The following is a 14408-nucleotide window of genomic DNA, read 5'->3' as shown; positions in this document are numbered from 1 at the left end:
AGGATAATACCACAGGTAACGATATAGAGATGGCAGAAAATTAAATAATTATTTTTCATCAGTATTTACCAGGGTGATCGAACAGGTGGACATGACATTGGATGATGAGAATAATAATGAGAAAAGTGCATTTAAAATAAAAGGGGGACATATTAAATATACTAATCAAATTCAAAGAGGATAAAACCCCTGGCCCAAATGGATAACATCCACGCATTTTAAAAGAATCTAGGGAAGAGGTATGACTACATATATTTAGTAATTCATTAGAAAAAAGGTGTAGTGCCAGAGGACTGGCAGATAGCTAACGCAATATCGATATTTAAGAAGGCGGATAGAACATGTCCAGGGAATTATAGACCAGTCAGCTTATCATCGGTGTTAGGAAAAATAGTGGAATCCCAAGGAAAGGAGAAAATAGAAGAACATTTAGAAACCAAAAATATAATAATGGCCCAGAAATTCGGGTCTCCACAGGTGAGTACACACGGGGTACTCACCCATAGGTCCAATGGAAGTGCTGGTTTCCTGCATGCACTGCACATGCGCGGGAAACCATCACTTCCATTCCCCTGAAAGCAGGGGTTCAGAGGTCGAACGCGTGCACGGGAGAGGCTGCGCATGTGCATCGAACTTAGGTTTTTCTTTTAAAACAGGTTTTCCAGGGAAGGAAAGTCTCCAGATGTTATACATGTAAAAAGCAGGCATAAAGCCTGCTTTTTACAAGGTAAGTGGTGAATTAATTAAAATTAAAACATTTTTTCCCCACAGGTTTATTATTTTTAAATACTTTAAAGAAAGGTAAGTTTATTTTTAGCCCCATTAGAAAATAAAATTACTTTTTTCAAAAATTTAAATTGTTTAAAATAATTATTTCATGTAATTTATAGTTTATTTAAAAAATGTGGTTTTTTAAAATTTATTTGAAGATTTAGTGCTGTTTTGGGGCCTGTAGTATTTCTAAGTTTGACAGCACTTCCTGTCAGACTTATGAATGGAGCATTCCCTGCTCCGATTGGCTCTCCATGGCCCACGTGATCCCAGGGGATGCATCGAACTAACTGCGCCCCTGGGATACGCAAGCACTGCGTGCCAGCAGCTGGACCAGGCCCAGGATTGGAATTCCACCAGGGCCCACAGCTCAACGGCCGGTGCGCAAGGTAAGTGCAGATCGGGGGCTTACACCCGCGGGAAGCCCCTGACCTGAATTTCTGGGCCATTGAATTAACAGAAAATGCTGGAAATACTCAGGTCAGGCAGTATCCGTGGAGAGAGAAACAGAGTTAACATTTCAGGTCTGGGACCCTTCATCAGAACTGGAAAAAGCTGGAGATGTAACAGATATTAAGCAGGTGCAGAGACAGTGGGGGGGGGGGAGGCTGGAGGTTAGGAGGGGTAACGATTTAGATGTTGGAATCAAAAACACAACTTCTAAATTTGCAGGTGACACCAAATTAGTGTGTGGGGGTAGTCAATAGTGAGAAGGACTGCAATAATTTACAGGAGGACGTTAATAAACTTGCAGAATTGGCAAACAAAGTTCAAAACAGATAAATGTGAGTTATTACATTTGGTAGGAATAGGGAGATCACTTATCACTTGAAGAGTGCAAGTCTAGGTGGGGTGGAGGAATAAAGGGATCTTGGGGTACAAATACACAAATCACTAACAGTTGCGACACAGGTTAGCAAGCTCATAAAAGAGCAAACAAAGCAGTCGGGTTATTTCTAGAGCTATAGAATTGAAAAGTAGGGAAGTTATGGTAAACCTGTGTCGAACATTGGTTAGCTAAAATTAGAGTACTACATACATTTCTTGTCACTATATTATAAAACGGATATAGAAGCACTGGAAAAGATGCAGGGAAAATTTACAAGGATGATACCAGAAATGCGAGGGTATACATATCAGGAAAGGATGACCAGGCTCCATCTCTTTTCTCTTGAAAAAGGAAGGCTGAGGGGTGGCCCAATAGAGGTCTTAAAAATTTGATAGTGTGGATAGAGAGAGAATGTTTCCACTTGTGGGGAAGAACATAACTAGAGGCCATCAATATAAGATAATCACCAAGATATCCAACAGGGAATTCAGAAGAAATTTCTTTACCAAAAGAGTGGTGAGAATGTGGAACTCGTTAACACGGAGTGGTTGAAGCGAATTGTATGATGCATTTAAGGGGAGGCTAGACAAGCATATGAGGGAGAAGGGAACAGAGGGTTCTGCTGATAGATTTAGATGAGAAAGACAGGAGGAGGCTCGAGTAGAGCATAAATGCCAGCATGGACTGGTTGGGCTGAATGGCCTGTTTCTGTGCCGTATATCCCATGTAATCCTATGTAAGCTATTGACACTCCGAGTACAGCACATATTCAGTACTAACAGAAAATGCTGGAAAAACTCAGCAGGCCAGGCAACATCCGTGGAGAGAAATTAGAGTCGGCGTTTCGGGTCAAATCCCTTTATCAAGACTAAAGAGGCACAGGGAATGAAATAGATTAAGAGGCCGGGCTGGGAGAGAACAAAAGAGAGCATAAGAACACAAGAAATAGGAGCAGGAGTAGGCCAATCGGCCCCTCGAGCCTGCTCCGCCATTCAATAAGATCATGGCTGATTTGATCCTAACCGCCAATCCACTATCACAGAACCATCTCCTGAATCTAACAGAATTAGACACATGAAATAGGAGCAGGATCAGGCTACACGGCCCCTGGGCCCGCTCCGCTACCCACAGGGCCATGACCGATCCGAACCTAGACTCATGTCCAAATTCCTGCCCGCTCCCCGTAACCCTTAATTCCCTTTACTTCTAGGAAACTGTCTATTTCTGTTTTAAATTTATGTAATGATGTAGCTTCTACAGCTTTTTGGGGCAGCATATTCCATGGACCTACCACCCTGAGTGAAGTGGTTCCTCCTCATCTCAGTTTTGAAAGAGCAGCCCCTTATTCTAAGACTATGCCCCCTAGTTCTAGTTTCACCCATCATCGGGAACATCTTCCCCGCATCCACCCGATCCGACCCCGTCACAATCTTATATGTTTCAATAAGATCGCCTCTCATTCTTCTGAACTCCAATGAGTAGAGTCCCAATCTACTCAACCTCTCCTCATATGTCCATCCCCTCATCCCCGGAATTAACAGAGTGAACCTTCTTTGTACTGACTTGAGAGCAAGTATGTCCTTTCTTAAGTATGGACACCAAAACTGTACGCAGTATTCCAGGTGCGGCCTCACCAATACCTTGTACAACTGAAGCAATACCTCCCTATTTTTATATTCTATCCCCCTAACAATGAAAGCCAACATTCCATTAGCCTTCTTAATCACTTGCTGCACCTGCATACTAACCTTTTGAGTTTCATGCACCAGGACCCCCAGATCCCTTTGTACTTCAGTACTTTCCAGTTTCTTGCCATTAAGATAATAACTTGCTCTACGATTTTTCCTGCCAAAGTGCATAACCTCACACTTTCCAGTATTGTATTCCATCTGCCAAATCTCTGCCCACTTACTTAGCCTGTCGATGTCCCCTTGCAGGTTTTTTATGTCCTCCTCACTCACTACTTTCCCTCCCATCTTAGTATCATCTGCAAACTTTGATATGTTACACTCGGTCCCCTCCTCCAAATCATTAATATAGATTGTAAAGAGTTGGGGACCCAGCACTGACCCCTGCGGAACACCACTAGTTACTGATTGCCAGTCTGAGAATGAACCATTTATCCCAACTCTCTGCCTTCTGTTAGATAGCCAATCCTCTATCCATGCCAGAATATTACCCCCAAACCCGTGATTTTTTATCTTAAGCAATAATCTTGTGTGGCACCTTGTCAAATGCCTTTTGGAAGTCTAAATACACTACGTCCACTGGTTCCCCTTTATCCACCCTATACGTTACTTCCTCAAAGAACTCCAGCAAATTTGTCAAACATGACTTCCCCTTCATAAAACCATGCTGACTTTGTCCTATTAAATTATGATTATCCAAATGTCCTGTTACTGTCTCCTTAATAATGGACTCCAAAATTTTACCTACCACAGATGTTAGGCTAACCGGTCTATAGTTTCCAGCCTTCTGTCTACTGCCCTTTTTAAATAAGGGTGTTACATTAGCAGTTTTCCAGTCTGCCGGGACCTTTGCCGAGTCCAGGGAGTTTTGGAAAATTACCAATGCATCCACAATCCCTACCGCCACTTCCCTCAAGCCCCTAGGATGTAAGCCATCAGGTCCAGGTGATTTATCTGCCTTGAGTCCCATTATTTTACCGAGTACCACTTCCTTAGTGATTTTGATCGTGTTTAGCCCCCTGTTTGTCCAGTGTTGGGATATTCTTAGTGTCTTCTACTGTAAAGACTGATATAAAATATTCATTGTGTTTTTGCCATCTCCATATTTCCCACCATTAATTTCCCGGTCTCATCCTCTAAGGGACCAACATTTACTTTAGCCACCCTTTTTCTTTTTATATAACTATAAAAACTCTTACTATCTATTTTTATATTTTTTGCTAATTTACTTTCATAATCTATCTTCCCTTTCTTAATCAATCTTTTTGTTATTTTTTGCTGTCTTTTAAAGTTTTCCCAATCCTCTATCCACATTAAGAGGTATTCAAAATGAGACGAGATGGTGATAGGACTAGTGGAGACAAAAGGCAGCTCTAGATTAGGTGTGAAATGCGCTGGCAGAATGGGAGACAGCTGCCATGTGGGAGAGGAAAGAAAAAGGAAAGGGGGGAAACCAAAACAAAGGTGTGGATAAAAAAATAAGTAAAAATGTAATAGGGGCCGAGGGTATGACCTGAAGTTGTTGAACTACATATAGATTGGGCCAACCAAATTAGTAACAACACTGTGGAGGAGGAATTCCTGGAGTGTGTACAGGATGGTTTCCTGGACCAATATGTCGTGGAACCAACCAGAGATCAGGCCATCATAGACTGGGTATTATGTAACGAGAAAGGATTAATTAGCAATCTTGTTGTATGAGGCCCCTTGGGTCTGAGCGATCATAATATGATCGAATTCTTCATTAAGATGGAGAATGAAGCAGTTGACTCAGAGACTAGGGTCCTCAATTTAAATAAAGGAAACTACGATGGTCTGAGGAGCGAGTTGGGTAGGATTGATTGGGGAATGGCACTGAAAGGGTTGACGGTGGATAGGCAATGGCAAACATTCAAAGACCGAATGGATGAGCTACAGAATTTGTTCATCCCAGTTTGGCATTAAAAAACAAAAAAGGTGACTTAACCATGGCTAACAAGGGAAATGAGGGATAGCATAAGATCCAAGGTGACGACATATAAATTGGCCAGAAAAAGCAATAATTCTGAGGATTGGGAGCAGTTTAGGATTCAACAAAGGAGGACCAAGAGATTAATTAAGAAAGGGAAAATAGAATATGAGAGTAAGTTGGCAGGGAACATAAAAACTGACTGTAAAAGCTTTTATGGATATGTGAAGAGAAAAAGATTGGTGAAGTCAAGCGTAGGTCCCTTGCAGTCAGAATCAGGGGAATTTATAATGGGAAACAAAGAAATGGCAGACCAACTAAATACATACTTTGGTTCTGTCTTCACAAAGGAGGACACAAATAACCTCCCAGAGATGCCGGGGAACATAGGGCCTGATGAAAGGGTGGAACTGAAAGAAATCAGTATTTGTAGGGAAATGGTGTTAGGAAAATTGATGGGATTGAAGGCCGATAAATCCCAGGGACCTGATAATCTGCATCCCAGGGTACTTAAGGAAGTGGCCCTAGAAATAGTAGATGCATTGCTGGTCATCTTCCAGAACTCGATAGACTCTGGAACAGTACCCATGGATTGGAGGGTAGCTAATGTTACCCCACTATTCAAAAAAGGTGGTAGAGAAAAAGCAGGGAATTATAGCAACCGGTAAGCCTGCCATCAGTAGTGGGGAAAATGCTAGAATCTATTATAAAAGATGTAATAGCAGAGCACTTGGTAAGCAGTGACAGGATCGGACAGTCAACATGGATTTACAAAAGGTAAATCATGCTCGACTAATCTACTGGAATTTTTTGAGGATGTAACTGGTAAAATAGATAAGGGAGAACCAGTGGATGTGGTGTATTTGGACTTTCAGAAGGCTTTCGATAAGGTCCCACATACGAGATTAGCGTGCAAAATAAAGGCACATGGGATTGGGGGCAAGGTATTGACTTGGATAGAGAACTGGTTGGCGGACAGAAAGCAAAGAGTTGGAATAAACGGGTCATTTTCAGGGTGGCAGGCAGTGACTAGTGGGGTACCGCAAGGATCGGTCCTAGGACCCCAGCTGCTCACAATATATATTAATGATCTGGACGAGGGAACTGGATGTAATATCTCCAAATTTGCAGACGACACAAAGCTGGGTGGGAGGGTAAGCTGTGAGGAGGATGTCGTGAAACTCCAGTACGATTTGGACAGATTGGGTGATTGGGCAGAAACATGGCAAATGCACTATAATGTGGATAAATGTGAGGTGACAAAAACAGGAAGGCAGATTATTATTTGAATGGCAATAGATTGGGAGAAGGGGAAGTGCAGAGAGACCTGGGTGTTCTTGTGCACCAGTCGCTGAATGTAAGCATGCAGGTGCAGCAGGCGGTTAAGACGACAAATGGTATGTTGGCCTTCGTAGCAAGAGGGTTCGAGTACAGGAACAAGGATGTCTTGCTACAGTTGTACAGGGCCTTGGTGAGACCGCACCTTGAGTATTGTGTGCAGTTTTGGTCGCCTTACCTGAGGAAGGACGTTCTTGCCATGGAAGGAGTGCAGCGAAGATTCACCAGGCTGATACCTAGGATGGCAGGAATGACGTACGAGGAGAGATTATGTCGATTGGGCTTATACTCACTGGAGTTTAGAAGATTGAGAGGGGATCTCATCGAAACCTATAAAATTCTGTCAGGCCTGGAGAGACTAGATGCAGGAAGGAGGTTTATGATGGCCGGGGAGTCCAGAACCAGGGGTCATAGCCTAAGGATAAGGGGTAAGCCATTTAGGACTGAAATGAGGAGGAATTTCTTCACCCAGAGATTGGTGAACCTGTGGAATTCTCTGCCACAGAGGGCGGTGGAGGCCAGTTCATTAAATATATTCAAGAAAGAGTTGGATATATTTCTTAAGGCTAAAGGGATCAAGGGATATGGGGAGAAGGCAGGGACAGGGTACTGAATTTGGATGATCAGCCATGATCTCATTGAATGGCGGAGCAGGCTCGAAGGGCCAAATGGCCTACTCCTGCTCCTATCTTCTATGTTTCTATGTAACTCGATATTGAGTCCGGAAGGCTGTAAAGTGCCTAATCGGTATCCAGCATTTTCTGTTGTTATTTCGGATTTCCAGCATCTGTAGTATTTTGCTATCGCACTAGTGTTTGGCTCACTGCCACACATATTCAGTACTGCTCCTTCGGTAGTGCAGCAATCTCACAGTGCCTCCCCTCTAAAACTACATCCATATATCAGTATTGTCCCTCTGAAAGTGTAGCATTCCCTAAGGACTGCTACTACAACACTATAGCACTAGTACAGTACTACCACAGCCCAGCACTGCCTCAGTACTGATCTTCCAAAAGTGTAGCATTCCAACAGTTCTGACTCTCCGATAGTGCTGCACTCCCAAAGTACTGCCCTCCTACAGGGCAGCATTCCCTAAGTACTGACCCTACAAAAGTGCAGCGCTCCCTCTGTACTGCAACGAGCACAGTCCAACGGTGCCGAAGTGCTGACCCTTCGACAGTGGAGCAATCACAAATTACTGCCCCTCCAACAGTGCAGCACACCCTCAGTACTGACACTCTGACAGTGCAGCACTCCCTCATTATTGACACTCCGACAGTACTGCTCTCCCTCTGTACTATTCCTGCAACACTGCAGTACTCGCTCAGTAATGCCCCATCGACAGTGCAGCAGTACATCAATACTGATGCTCCAATAGTGCAGATTTTCACTCACTCCTGACACTCGACAGTACAGCACATCCGACATACTGCCCTACATCAGCTCTCCTCTCCCACAGTACTGGCTTTCCGACAGTGCAACATTCTCTCAAAACTGTATCTCTGACAGTGCAGCACACCCTCAATATTTACCCTCTGGCAGTGCAGTACTTCCCCAGTACTGCACCTCCAACAGTGCAGTTTTCCCTCAGTACTGATGATCCTATAGTACAACACTCCCTCAGTACTGCCTCTGAGACAGTGCAGCACTCCATCAGTACTACCTCTCTGACATTGTAGGATCCCTCAATACTGACCAATGGAAAGTGCAGCACTCAGAGTCATGCCTCTCAGTGCAGCAACCCCACTGGCAGTGCAGAACGCCCTCAGTATTGCACCTCTGTCAATGCAGCATTCCTCTTTTACTGACCCTCCAAGAGTGTAGCACATCCTCAGTAACGCTCCTCCAACAGTGCAGCACTCCTTCAGTACTGCCCTGCTGACAGGCAGCTCTCTTTCCGGACTATCCCATTCACTCAATACTGCATTTCCGACTGTAAAGCACTTCCTCCAGACTGCCCCTTCGGCAATTATGGACTCTTTCAATACAGTTCCTACAACAGTGTAGCACCACCTCAGAGCTGGCCCTCCAACAGTGCAGCATCCCCTCAGTACCAACTCTCCTTCATTGCAGCATTCCTTCAACACTGCCCTTTCATCAGTGCAGTGCTCCCTCAGTACTACCCCTCCATCATTGCAGCACTCCTTCAAAACTGCCCTTTCATCAGTACAGCGTGCCCCCCCCCCCCCACCCTCAGTACTACCCCTCCATCATTGCAGCATTCCTTCAATACTGCCCTTTCATCAGTGCAGCGCTCCCTCAGCAATACCCCTTCCTCAGTACGGCCCCTTCGACAGTGTAACACGTACTCAGTATTGCACTCCTTTTCTGCACTGGATTGTCGGCCTGGATTTTGTAATCTGGTTTCGGAGCAGGCTTGAACGCACGGCCTCGTGACTCAGAGGCAGGACTGCTACCAGAAAAAGTCGATGTAATAATATTCTACAACAGGGGAGCTTGAAAGTTCCGAATGGAATACGGATTGCTTGTGTCAGCAAATTGCTGAAAAAGCTGGACTGGAAGCTCAACAATCTTTGCGAGGTCTAAACAATCATTTGCAAAAACACAAAAGGAAAAGTGGCTCAATCATGGCTAGCAAAACACAGAAACATAGAAGATAGTAGCAGGAGTAGGACATTTGGCCCCTCGAACCTGCTCCGCCATTCAATGAGATCATGGCTGATCATCCAAACTCAGTACCCTGTCCCTGCCTTCTCCCCATATCCCTTGATCCCTTTAGCCTGAAGAAATATATCCAACTCCTTCTTGAATATATTTAATGAAGTGGCCTCAACTGCCTTCTGTGGCAGAGAATTTCACAGGTTCACCACTCTCTGGGTGAAGAAATTCCTCCTCATCTCTATCCTAAATGGCCTACCCCTTATCCTTAGACTATGACCCCTGGTTCTGGACTCCCTGACCATCGGGAACATCCTTCCAGCATCTAGTCTGTCTAGTCCTGTTAGAATTTAGAATCAATGAGATCCCCTCATTTTTCTAAACTCCAGCGAGAATAAGCCCAATCGACCCAATTTCTCCTCATATCATTCCTGCCATCCCAGGTATCAGTCTGGTGAATCTTCGCTGCACTCCCTCCATGGCAAGAACATCCTTCCTCAGATAAGGTGACCAAAACTGCACACAATACTCAAGGTGTGGCCTCACCAAGGCCCTGTACAACTGCAGCAAGACTTTCTTATTACTATACTCAAAACCTCTCGCTACGAAGGCCAACATACCATTTGCCGCCTTAACCGCCTGCTGCACCTGCATGCTTACTTTCAGTGACTGGTGCAGAAGGACACCCAGGTCTCATTGCACTTCCCTTTCTCCCAATCTATTGCCATTCAGATAATAATCTGCCTTCCTGTTTTTGCCACCAAAGTGGACAACCTCACATTTATCCACATTATACTGCATCTGCCATGCATCTGCCCAATCACCCAACCTGCCCAAATCATACTGGAGTTTCTCGGCATCCTCCTCACAGCACACACGCCCACCCAGCTTTGTGTCATCTGCAAACTTGGATATATTACATCTAGTTCCCTTGTCTGAAGAAGGGTTCAACCCGAAACGTCAACTCAAATTTCTCTCCATGGATGTTGCCTGACCTGCTGAGTTTTTCCAGCATTTTCTGTTGTTATTTCATTAATATATATTGTGAGTAGCTGGGGTCCAAGGACCGATCCCTGCGGTGCCCCACTAGTCACTGCCTGCCACTCGGAAAAAAGAGCTGTTTATTCCAACTCTTTGCTTTCTGTCTGCCAACCAGTTCTCTATCCAAGTCAATACCTTGCCCCCAAGCCCATGTGCCTTAATTTTATGCACTAGTCTCTTATGTGGGACCTTATCAAAAGCCTTTTGAAATGGACTCTAGCATTTTCCCCACTACCGATGTCAGGCTTACCAGTTTATAATTCCCCATTTTCTCTCTACCACTATTTTTTGAATAGTGGTGTAACATTAGCTACCCTCCAATCCATGGGAACTGTTAGAAATTAAGGATTGAATTAGATCAAAAGAGGAGTCATATAAAGTTGCCAGAAAAAGTAGCAAGCCTGAGGATTGGGAGCAGTTTACAGTTCAGCAAAAAAGGACCAAGAGATTAATTAAGAGGGGAAAAATAGAGTATGAGAGTTAACTTGTAACAGAGGCGAGGCATTGGAGGATGTTGTGCTCGACCGTGTGAAAGACTGCAGATGTCGAGAAGAATGAGAAGGAATATTTTACCATGGTCACTGTCGTAGAAGCTGACATTTCTGACTTTGGCTTTTGCCATTTCAGTACTGTGGCAGGAGTGGAAACCCAATTGGAGAGATTCAAACAAGGACTTATGAGAAAGATGGGCAGAGATCCGGGAGGCGACAAAACATCGAGAGAAAAGGAAGGCTGTAGATGGAAACAGACATATCAAACTCGTTAACCACATGTCAAACTGGGTGCCTCTCTCTGATCAAACATTTTCCTCTGAAATACTCAAATCTCATTTGTTGTTTAATGTTATAGAGCAAGTTAAATAATTTCACTTTTACAGAACATTCCACATGCTCTGGCTGGGTGACCGGAATCTCCCAGTTCCATGGAGGAGCTTGCTGCAGGCTATAGAATTAGAATGAAGCCTCAAATATTCTCTTTTTACAAAACTGCTTCAGAAAATGTTACCCAGCCGTACAACAGCAAACCATTGAGCGAGTCCTACACCAACACCCCACTGCCCAAACCTTGCACCAAAATCCAAGTGATACAGCCAATCCGACACCCAACTTAACCAGCCCACACCGATTCCCCACAGTCTCAACTCTGCATCGAAATCCCACTGACCAGAACAACACAGGCACCACACTAACGTAACCCTTCTCCAACATTCCAATTACTCACAACCATACCGACACACCACTGACCCATGCTCTACATCAACAACCCACTGACCCGGCCCTACCCCAACACCGCACCAACAACCAACTGAACCAGTCCCACACCGACACCTCACTGACCCAGCCCTACACCGACACCCCACTGACCCAGCCCTACCGCCAAACGCCACTGACCTGGCCTACACCAACAGCCCACTGAACCAGCCCCACACTAACAACTCACTGACCCCGCCCTACACCCACACACCACTAACATGCCCAACACAGAGCCCACTGACCTACCATAACACCGACACCCCACTGACAGGCCAAAACCCACACCCCACTGACCCAGCCCTACACTGCCGGCCCACTGACCCAGCCCCACAAGAACACCCCACTGATCCAGCACAAAACCCACACCCGTGACCCAACCCTACACCAACATCCCACTGACCCAGCCCCACACTGACACCCCACTTAACCAGCCCCAAACCCAAATCCCACTGACCCAGCCCTACAAGAACACCCCACTGACCCAACCCTACACCGAAAGCCAACTGACCCAGACCTACACGTCACTGACCCCGCCCTACACCGACAACCCACAGACCCCACCCAACACCGACACCCCACTGACCCAGCCCCACACCGACACCCCACTGAACCAACCCCACACCGATACCCCACTGACCCCGCCCTTCACCGACACCCCACTGACCCAGCCCCCTCCCCACCGACCCAACCCCCACCCCACTGACCTAGCCGGACATACAACAGATCCAGCCCCACAGCCCGTGACACAGCTTCACAACCCACTGACACAGCCCCACATACAACAGAACTAGGTCACGCCCCACCGACCCAGACCCTAATAAGCACAGCCCCACACCCCACTGACCGAGCCCTACATACAACAGAACAAGGCCCGCACCCCACCGACCCAGCCCCACGCAGACACCCCACTGACACATCTGCTTAAAAACTGCTGTCTCTCCATCTCTGATTCCTGGGAAGTTCAGTAAAAAAGAGATTTGCCAAAGTTCCCGGGGCCCTCCCACCTATTGGTAATTTGAGTAGTTAGTTCTTATATAATGAATAGTAATTCGTTTCCTCCTATCTGTGAGAAAGTTGCTTTGAGGCTTGGCAACGCTTACCGTCTAAAACATTCCTGACGTTTATTCCTCTCTAAAAGGGAGCGGCCTCTCCGATTTTCTATTGAGCCAGTTTCAGTATTACCACCTCAATAACATGAACGTTTCCCCAGCATAAACAGAAGCCCCTGTTCCTTTCTCCCACCTAATTCACTCTCTTTTCTAACTGACTGAAACTGACATTTCTCGGTTAAAAATTAATCGGGGACAATTTCATCTCCGAAGTAGTCCTATCCTGTGACTGGATCGCTTTAAGTCCGGCCTCAGAGAATCAGGAAGCGGATTTTCCAGATGCTCGGCCGAGAGGGAGAATCGGCCAGTCAGAATGTGTTACCCCTGACTGAACTGAGTGTTCGCTCTAAACTGCTGGTCCTGCCTTTAATTAGTTAAATTAAAATGTACTGGACACCAAACAGTTCAACGAGTGATAGAGATATCTATATATATATATAAATAAATAATACGGAGTTGGAAGGACACAGGTTCCCAGCCCTATCAGTGTGACCTGTAAATTATACAGTAGGGCGGAGGCACAGCTGGACCACAATGGGGTAAATCCCCAGAGTTCGTGTTGCTGCTTTCTGTCCCGCAAACGCTTTAAATGTGTATGTAGGGAGACTGGTGTAGGCCAGAAATCTCCGGTGTAAAATGGACTGTCCACAATCACAGTCTGAGACCACACTCACAGAATAACCGCAACCCACGCTGGGAACATATCAGACCGCTGGAAATAAGCTTGAGAGAGGATGAATAAAGGGAGAAATGAAATAAAACACAGAAATGAAGCTTAGAAGCTACATTAACCTTACCCAAACATTTTCTGTCTCTTTATGTCCGTGTAGATTTTGCGAGTTATATCCTTGTTATTTCACTACAACCAATCAGGTTGAGGTTACTTGTTTGATTTTTCACAAGTTAAAACATGAGAATTTGATCTGATCCTTGTTCTGTGAGACTCAGTTCGCCGCCCTTTGTGTGAAAGCTGCTGCCCGCCCTCAGGATGAATTTCAACTCAAACATTCCTCATTTGCTTCAGAACAGGAAGCGGCCAGTATAACCACATCAAAGTTGAAGGCACTTTATCTAAATGCACGTAGCATTCGCAACAAAGTGCTTGAATTATTGGCACAAATAGAAGTAAATGTAATTTCCATTACAGAGACATGGTTGCAGGTTAACCAAAGCTGGAAACTGAATATTCCAGGGTACTCAACATTTAGGAAGGACAGACAAAAAGGAAATGGAGCTGGCATAGCGCTGTTAATAAGGGATGAGATCGGTACGGTAACATAAAAGATCTTGGCTCGGCAGATCGTGATGTAGAACTGGAATCAGTTTGGGTGGAGCTAAGGAACAGCAAAGGACAGAAAAGATTGGTGGGAGTTGTGTATAGGCCACCAAACAGTCGTGGTAATGTAGAGCACAGTATCAATCGAGAGATTAGAAGTGCATGTAACACGCGCAATACGGTAATCATGGGGGACTTTAATCTACATATTGACTGGGCAAATCAAATGACCACTAATGGTGTGGAGGACAAATTCTTGGAATGCATGCGAGATGGTTTCCTGGATCAGTCTTTTGAGGAACCAACCAGAGAACAGGCTATTCTGGATCTGGTACTCACTAATGAGAAAGGGCTAATCAATAATCTTGTGGTAAAGGGGCCTTTAGGGACAAGTGGCTATAATATGACATCAGTGAGCAGGTTATTGGTGAGTAAGTGCCGCTTGATAGCACTGTCGATGAAACCTTCCATCACTTTGCTGATGATTGAGAGTAGACTGATGGGGCGATGATGGGCCTGGTTGTGCTGCTTTTTGT

General features: G+C 45.2%; 1 protein-coding gene across 4 annotated transcripts in view; it reads right to left on the bottom strand.

Moving 5' to 3' along the window:
- The window catches only part of LOC147092765 (beta-1,3-galactosyl-O-glycosyl-glycoprotein beta-1,6-N-acetylglucosaminyltransferase 3-like), a 33830-nt gene extending 19737 nt beyond the window's left edge, over positions 1-14093 (bottom strand). The window contains exons 1-2 of one of the 4 annotated variants that reach the window (XM_085976012.1): positions 13394-14093; positions 10808-10966 (exon numbers count right to left, since the gene is read on the bottom strand). The gene's annotated coding sequence lies outside the window, so the exon portion shown is untranslated. Of the gene's footprint in view, positions 1-10807; positions 10967-12587; positions 12839-13393 lie in introns of those variants that run through there. The other 3 variants (XM_085976014.1, XM_085976011.1, XM_085976015.1) reach the window with 3 other exon arrangements.
- Between the last annotated feature and the right edge of the window lie 315 nt (positions 14094-14408).

Source organism: Somniosus microcephalus, unplaced genomic scaffold (assembly GCF_052327205.1).
Source record: "Somniosus microcephalus isolate GS21.2 unplaced genomic scaffold, FLI_Smic_1.0 unresolved_chr2, whole genome shotgun sequence".
Taxonomy (NCBI): domain Eukaryota; kingdom Metazoa; phylum Chordata; class Chondrichthyes; order Squaliformes; family Somniosidae; genus Somniosus; species Somniosus microcephalus.
This window is presented reverse-complemented; position numbering and strand designations above follow the sequence as displayed.